The sequence below is a fragment of the Salvelinus alpinus genome, chromosome 22, assembly GCF_045679555.1.
Source record: "Salvelinus alpinus chromosome 22, SLU_Salpinus.1, whole genome shotgun sequence".
Classification (NCBI taxonomy): domain Eukaryota; kingdom Metazoa; phylum Chordata; class Actinopteri; order Salmoniformes; family Salmonidae; genus Salvelinus; species Salvelinus alpinus.
Window position 1 is genome coordinate 35,799,632 of NC_092107.1, and position 8,630 is coordinate 35,808,261.

Consider the following 8,630-nt stretch of genomic DNA (forward strand, 5'->3'; position numbering starts at 1 on the left):
TACTCCCCCTCTCTCCCTCCCTCCTCCCCTCCCCCCAACTACTCCTCCCCACTCTCCCCCCTCCCTCCCCCTTCTCTCCCACCCTCCTCCCCACAACCTCCCACCCCTCTCTCCCCCCGTGGCTGTGTGAGGGGGTGAGGGTCTCAGTGTGGGCTGGGGGGGGGGGGGGGGGGGGTGAGGGAGCGGGTGTGGGGCACGCTGACTTTGGTCTGGGAATGTGGGAGGTCTGTCTGGGGTGTAAGTATTCGCCCTGTAGGTGGGAGTGATCCAGGGGCGAGGCTGGGAGTCGTAGTCCCAGGAGCTGCTCTCTAGCCTCGGTAAGGGCAGCGGTCAGCTCCCCTGTCTCCTCACATTCTCTCCTCACTGTCTCCTGAAGCAATACCACCTGAAATGTAAAGAGATAGAAAGAGACGAGAGAGAGAGAGAGAGAGAGAGATACTTAGATCAATCATGCTAATGAAGCTTGCTCAAATGTGAATGAGAGACGAGGGGAAATGGGTTTTGACTTACAGCAAAGGAAAGGCAGACACGGTCACTGAGACATGTTCACGAAAGACACGGTCGAGGTGACACAACCAAACACAGATGAAGGGGTTCATGAGACTGAATGGTCAGAAAGAGATAGAAGACTGGCTATAGAGACACGGTTAGAGAGGGAGAGAGAAAGAGGGGGATTTATTCATCACATCAGATTGCAGAGAGGGGAAGACTGTCTAGTCATGCATCCAGGTTGGTGTGCATGCACATTTGTACACTGAACAAATATATAAAACGCAACGTGTAAAGTGTCGGTTCCATGTTTTACGAACTAAAATAAAAGATCCCAGAAAATGTTCCATACCCACAAAAAGCTTAAACGCTTGTTCTGAACTGACTTGCCTAGTTAAATAAAGGTTAAAAATATATAATAATAAACAAATTACACAAGTGCACCTTGTGCTGGGGACAATTAAAAGCCACTCTAAAATGTGCAGTTTTGTCACACAACACAATGCCACAGATGTCTCAACATGAGTGAGGAATGTCCAATAGAGCTGTTACCAGAGAATTTAATGTTCATTTCTTTACCATAAGCCACATCCAATGTCGTTTTCATTGAATATGACAGTACGGCCAACAGGCCACAAAACCGCAGACCACGTGTATGGCGTCGTGTGGGCGAGCGGTTTGCTGATGTCAACGTTGTGAACAGAGTGCCCCATGGTGGTATGGGCAGGCATAAGCTATGGACAACGAACACAATTGCATTTTATCAATGGCAATTTGAATGCACAGAGATACTGTGACGAGATCCTGAGGCCCATTGTCGTGCCGTTCATCTGCCACTATCACCTCATGTTTCAGAATGTCGTAAGGACAATTCCTGGAAGCTGAAAATGTCCCAGTTCTTCCATGGCCTGCATACTCACCAGACATTTCACCCTTTAAGCATGTTTGGTGTGTGTGTGGTGTGTGTGTGTGGTGTGTGTGTCTGTGTGTGTTGTGTGTGGTGTGTGTGTGTTGTGTGTATGGGTGTGTGTGTGTGTGTTTAGGCCTATGTGTGAGCTATGATGTGTGGTGTGACTCGGTTAAGTGTTCAATAAGTGCATGGAGCTATTTATGTAAGAACCTCCAGGGCCAAGGACTCACTCACGTAAAATATCATACATCTGTATTGTAAGTTTCAGAGTGCAGGCATCAGAGGCATTCCCTCAGTCTGGTTTGTCTCAGACAGCTGCTGACTGTAGAACACATGGTCCAGACTGGCCCTGGTACTGTGTAGATGTATTACTGTACTCTGCTCTGGTCCACTGGGCCCTCAGACAGCTGCTGACTGTAGAACACATGTGGTCCAGACTGGCCCTGGTACTGTGTAGATGTATTACATTTAGACTCAGTGAGATGACGTTGCAACGAACAGATATTGAGATGAGAGCGATGCTTTACTTTCACACACAGTCACACAGATGCGCTTCATGCTGCTACACATTTAGCCTTGAGCTTGAATGTTCTTAATGGGTCCATTTTTAAAAAACATCTTTGTGTTAAGTTTGTGCAACGTCTTCTCTTCCCTCTGAGTGGTGCCCCCCCCCCCCCCCCCCGGTGACCATGTAGGGGAAAGGCAGCAGGCAGACAGGCAGACAGACAGACAGACAGACAGACAGACAGACAGACAGGCAGGCAGGCAGGCAGGCAGGCGACCAGATTAAAATGAGTAGACATCTGTAGCTTGTCTAAGACATGTGTGTGCGTGTTTGTGTGAGAGAGAAATGGTTTGTGTGTGTGTGTGTCTGTTAGTGTGTGTGTGTGTGTTAGTGTGTGTGTGTGTGTGTTAGTGTGTGTGTGTGTGTGTTAGTGTGTGTGTGTGTGTGTGGGTTTCTCACTGCATGTGTGTCCACATCTGGAACCTCTAGTTTAGTAAGTAGAAAACCCCTGATGATGGAGAACTCAGATTGTGTGTGTCTGTATGCATGTGTTTAGGCAAAGGTTTATTTGCCTGAGCGTGTGTGTGTGTGTGTGTGACAGAGCTTGTGAGGATATATCGTGCCTCTATATGACAACTACAGACAGACATCATTAGGGACTCACAGCAAGAGGAGGGGCATTTAAAATCACACGCATCGCACCCTGTTTCCAATCTACTCACTGCCTAAATGCATTTCATACCACATTCCAATGCACACACACACACGCACGCACGCACGCACGCACGCACGCACGCACGCACGCACTCACACACACACACACACACACACACACCTCCCCCTGCCTTTTTTGTATCCCCTTTGGAACTGCCTGACCCCTGACCCCTGTGCTGGTGGTTAAAGGTGAGAGGTTAAAGGTCATGCATTGATGTAATTTCCTCCAGATAGTGTGACCTTTCATGTCCGTCTCTGTTGCGCCTGCAGTGGAGTGATGGACTGATCACCTCAATCCACCAAAGTGGAGACAAATATGACCTCAATAACTACCGTGGGATATGCGTCAACAGCAACCTTGGGAAAATCCTCTGCATTATCCTTAAAACCTCTTGACGCTAGGGGTCAGATTATTAATATATATTTTTAATGACGTTCCCAAGGTAAACAGACTATTTCTCAGGTCCAGATCGTAGAATATGCATATAATTTACAGATTAGGATAGAAAACACTCCAAAGTCTCCAAAACTGTCAAAATATTGTCTGTGAGTATAACAAAACTGATTCTGCAGGCGAAAACCTGAGGAAATCTAACCCGGAAGTGATATTTTTTATTTATTTTATCTGTGTTTCCTGGCCCGTCTTTCTTCCATTTAAAGGGGTATCAACCAGCTTCATTTTCCAATGGCTTCCTCAGGCTATGACCAGGCTTTAGACATAGTTTCAGGATTTTATTTTGAAAAATGAGCGAGATTTTTCAAAACTAGTCAGGTGTCCTCTGTTTAGTTCCTGCGTGCGAGAGGGGTAGCTCTCCATTTTCTTTCTCTCTTTTATTGAATAGGTTACGGTCCGTTTGAAATATTATCGATTATGTTTGTTATAAACAACCTGAGGATTGATTATAAAAAACATTTGACATGTTTCTACGAACATTACGGATACTTTTTGGAATTTTCGTCGAATGGAACGAGGCTTTGGTTTTCTGAACATAACGCGCAACCCAAATGGCGTTTTTTTGTTATAAAAGTAATATTTATCGAACAAAAATAACATTTGTTGTGTAACTGGGAGTCTCGTGAGTGCAAACATCCGAAGATTATCAAAGGTAAGCGATTAATTTGATTGCTTTTCTGACTTTCGTGACCATGCTAATTTGGGGCTAGTTGTTGTAGCATTGATTGATACACTCACAAAAGCTTGGATTGCTTTCGCTGCAAAGCATATTTTCAAAATATGACACGATAGGTGGATTAACAACAAGCTAAGCTGTGTTTTGGTATATTTCACTTGTGATTGCATGATTATAAATATTTTTAGTAATATTTTGCGCCCTGCAATTCAGCGGTTGTTTAGGAAAATGATCCCGCTAAAGGGATCCGTAGCGCAGAGAAGTTAACAGCAAACTTGTACATTTCCTCAGTGAAAACAATTTACTGAGCAAATGTCAAATGAGCTTTTTACCAAATTACCGTAAGATAGACCACGTATTCACCCTGTACACCCTAATTGAAAAACAAACAAACCAAAACAAAGGCAAAGTCTTCTCATGCTTTGTTGATTTCAAAAAAGCTTTTGACTCAATTTGGCAGGAGGGTTTGCTATACACATTGATGGAAAGTGGTGTTGGGGGAAAAACATACGACATTATAAAATCCATGTACACTAATAAGTCTGCGGTTAAAATAAGCATAAAATACATACATTTCTTCCCACAGGGCCATGGGGTGAGACAAGGATGCACCTTAAGCCCCACCCTCTTCAACATATATATCAACGAATTGGCACCCGGCCTCACCCTACCAGAATCTGAAGTCAAATTTCTACTGTTGGAGTTTCATTTCTTAATCTTCTCTAAAAAAAAGTATAAGTTGGGGATTGGAGGGACGCCATGTGCAACCGACGTGTTTTCCGTTTGCTCCAGCGGTATTCTTACAGTTTATGTGAATTTTACAGCAGAACCGTATTTATTTTCAAATATTAGTTTGGTGATCCCTTTCCGTAAAAACCAAGACTACTTTGCTTTCGAATGTCAGCATGTTGACGAAACATAAAGTCAAAGACATGACTTTGAGATAACCCGGCCTACAAGACCCATTCTCATCATCGCCCTCTCCTGAGTCTGAGGGCCCGGGGACTCACACTTTACCCGGGGGTGCGGCTTGGCCTGGCGGCGCTGAAATGAACATTCTCGAGGCCATCAAACTACTACGCACTGAGATGAGCGTAGGAGAGCTGTGTGAGTTTAGAGGGATGCTCTCGCCGCAATAACCTGAGACTTGTATCGGTCCCAGAGTCAGCGGAAATGCCTCGCTCCTCCCTCGCGGGGAGGTTGAATTGTTCAGTTCTAATGTTGTCATTCTGTCTTTTTAGTAGTTTTTTTCTGTACTTTTTCCAAACATCTTGCACCGTACATTATTACTCTGAGACAAGTTATTCTGGGGTTTTTGGGCACTCATTGCTTTTCCACTCTATGCTCTACTGACAGGGTTGTATAACAGGAGTGCCCAGGGTGGCCGAAATAATGCGATAAAGTACATTTCGTGGAACATCAAAGGGGTTAACAACCCTGTGAAGCGTAAGAGGGTATTGACACACGTAAAGGGTTTGAATGCAAATGTTGCATTTCTACAAGAGACTCACTTGAGGACTGGTGAGCATTTTAGGATGCGTAGGGACTGGGTTGGTCAAGTGTTCCACTCTAACTTTCATAGAAAATCAAGAGGTGCTGCCATTTTGATTGATACATCTATTCCCTTTGTAGCTTCTGAGGTTATTGCTGATCCTAAAGGACGATACGTCATAGTAACCAGTAAACTGTTTTCTACCCTTCTTGTTTTGGCTAGTGTTTAAGGTCCCAATTGGGATGACACAAGTTACATTTCTTCCTTTTTATCTGCTATACCCAATTTAGATTCCCATTTGTTGATTTTAGGGGGGGATTTCAACTGTATAATGTCCCCAGTTCTTGACAAGTCCTCACGAACAACTACAGGCCCATCTAAATGTGCCCTAGTTATTCAATCCTTTCTTCAGAAATATGCCATGTTTGAGGCCTGGCGTTTCCTACATCCTACAGATAGACAGTATTCCTTTTATTCTCATGTTCATCAAACATACTCCCACATTGATTACTTCTTTTTGGACAAAAAACTTCTGCCTAACCTTCGGTGGTGTACTTACGAGAGTATTGTTATTTCTGACCATTCACCATTAGTGCTTGAACTAGTTTCCCCAGCGACCTCCTATGTGTTATCAATGGCGTCTTAACCCCATTTTACTCTCAGACAAGGAGTTTTTCAATTTCATTTCTTCTGAAATCACCTTATTCCTAGAAACTAATTCAACACCAGGTATGTCCTGCTCTACCATATGGGAGTCTCTCAAAGCATACCTACGTGGCCAAATTATTTCTTATACAGCCAACCAAAAGAAAGTTTGCTCTCAGCGACTTCGGGACCTGAGCGAAGCCATAGCCACATTGGATGAGAAGTATGCTACGGATCCTTCCTCTGATCTGCATAAAGAGCGCCAACTACTCCAATCTGAATTTGATGAGCTTTCTACCAGGCAAGTTGAACAGTTACTCTTACGAGCTCGATACAGAGTGTATGAACAAGGCGACAAGGCCAGTAAACACCTTGCACATCAGATCCGTAAATCTGAGGCCTCACGTTTAATCCCACAAATAAGGACTCCGTCTGGTGCCACCACAGTTATACATAAAGAGATCAATGATCAATTGAAACAATTTTACTCTGCGCTATACACCTCTGAATCCCCTCAAGACCCTTTGCTGATTGATTCCTTCTTTAATGGCCTAAATATGCCTTCAATTGATACAGACTCCCATGACTGTCTAAGAAGAAGAATTTACACCTGTAAATTCAGTGTCCGCAATGAAAAGTGGTAAATTTGGTTGGACGGTTTTCCAACCAAATTTTACAGGACGTTTTCTGGTCTGCTTTGCTCATTCTTGTCTCGATTATTTGCAGAGTGCCTTAATACCTCAAAGCTACCGCCTAGTCTTTATCAGGCTTCAATTTCATTACTATTAAAGAAAAACAAAGACCCCCTGGAATGTGGATCCTATCGCCCAATCTCGCTTTTAAACTGTGATTACAAAATCCTAGCCAAGCTTTTAGCCATCCGTTTGGAAGGCTCGCTGCACCAAGTAAAACACTCTGACCAGACTGGCTTTGAGAGAAATAGGCATTTGTTTTTCAATATTAGGCGCTTTATGAATATACTGTACTCCCCAGCGTCGGGGGACCCGGAGGTGGTGGTCTCACTTGATGCGGAAAAAGCTTTTGACCGCGTTGAGTGGGATTACCTAACAGCTGCCCATTATAGATTTGGCTTTGGCTCCAAATTCATTGCGTGGATAAAGATTCTTTATTTTTCTCCCATGGCTTCGGTACGGACTAACAACTTGTCCTCTGACTATTTTCCCTTGCTTTGGCAATCGAGCCTCTCGCCATTGCACTACGCTCCAATGATGCCATTCAAGGAATAATCAGGACGGGCTTAGAGCAGAAAGTCTCGCTATATGCCGACAACCTCCTTTTGTTTATCTCTAACCCTGATACCTCATTGCCACGTGCCTTATCTGTTCTTAAAAAGTTTGGATCAATCTCAGGGTACAAGCTGAATCTAGGCAAGAGTGAGCTTTTTCCTGTAAATAAGGCTGCTTTAAAGTGCTCTTTTACTCGTTTTTAGTTTAGGATTGTCCGGGATTAATTCACCTGCTTGGGAGTTAAAGTGACAAGAAATATTAAAATTTGTTTCAGGAAAACGTTGTTGCTCTAGCAGACAGTTTGAAACAATCTTTTAATTTTCGGAATTCGCTACCTCTTTCTGTTATCGGAAGGATTCATGTATTAATGTATTTATATTTATTTCAATGTTTACCCATTTTTATTCCAAAATCAAACATTCATGTATTTTATTTGGGATGGCAAGGTACCACGGATTGGTAGAAAACATTTACAGAAGCCTAAGGTAGTTTAGCGCTACCAAATTTTCAGACATACTATTGAGCTGCAAATTTCAGAGCCCTTTTGTACTGGCTGCAGACTGATCCTACTGGCCCTAGACCACTCTGGGTCCAGATGGAGTCTGAATCGTGTAAACCTGCTACACTTTCTTTTGTGTTGTGCTCGTCTCTCCCAGTGTCCCCAGGCAAAAGGTGTGTCTACCCAATTGTAAAGCAGTTTCTTAAAATTTGGAATCAGTTCCGTTTAGCCTTTAGCCTCCGAGGCTTTTCTCGATCAGGCCCAATCAATCAGAACATTTTATTTCCTCCATCTTTGAATGATGGGGCTTTTGGCATCCGACACTCACTAGGCCTCTCCTCACTAGCCCAATTATTCTTTGATGATACATTTGCCTCTTTTGCTCAGCTACAGGAAAAGTTCAACCTCCCCCAATCCCACTTTTTCCCATTCCCTCCCCCATTCCCATTAAGGTTGATGTGCTTATTGATTGTGACCTACGGATGGATGCCTTGTTCATCTTGCCCGGTCAGAGACTAAAATGTGAGCTTGTTTTTCCCAGTTTTAAATTTAAATTTTACAATTTTGTTCACGCCTACATAAAATGATGATTATTAATTTTTTTATTTTAAAGCACTGTAAACTTTTTATTTTTGGTCCAGTGGATGGTCAGTCTGTGGCCATGACTGTCTGTGAGTGGTGGCATTTCTCCACCCCTATCCCTTGACTGTTTACAGGAACAATGGTGAGGTGTTTGCTCATTCCCTGTACTACAGATTGCCCTTTAACCTTTGTAGCCTTCTGCCTGGTGTGTTTAACTTGTCTAAAGTATGGTATCTTTAACTTCTTGAGAATACAGGGGGTGCTATTTTCCCATTAGCATAATTTGCTCTACAGATTAAACTGCCTCTTATTCAATTATTGCTCTTACTATATGCATATAAATAATACCATTGGAAAGAAAACAATCTCTAGTTTCTAAAACCGTTTCAATTTTGTCTCTGAGTGATACAGAAGTCA